Source organism: Diachasma alloeum, unplaced genomic scaffold, assembly GCF_001412515.2.
Source record: "Diachasma alloeum isolate Michigan unplaced genomic scaffold, Dall2.0 Dall_scaffold_00390, whole genome shotgun sequence".
In the NCBI taxonomy this organism is placed as follows: Eukaryota; Metazoa; Arthropoda; class Insecta; order Hymenoptera; family Braconidae; genus Diachasma; species Diachasma alloeum.
The window spans coordinates 63157-63477 of NW_021680529.1; positions in this window are offsets into that span (position 1 = coordinate 63157).

A 321-nucleotide genomic window follows, 5' to 3' on the forward strand; every position below is an offset into this window, starting at 1 on the left:
ACCCCCGTTTGATCCCTTAATCTCTGTAATAAAAAAATAAAAACTGCGACGCAATTTACGGCGCTATGAAAAACTTAATGGATAACTCGCCCGACAATTAAAAAATCGTCTCTCCCCTCCTAATTAACATTAAGGAATGAAACCAATGCTGTTCGATGGAGAATCAAATTCCCCATACAGCAACCCCCGTTTCATTTCTTAATCTGTGTAATAGAAAATTAAAAACTGCGACGCAATTTACGGCGCTATGAAAAACTTAATGGATAACTCGCCCGCCAATTAAAAAATCGTCTCTCCCCTCCTAATTAATATTAAGGAATG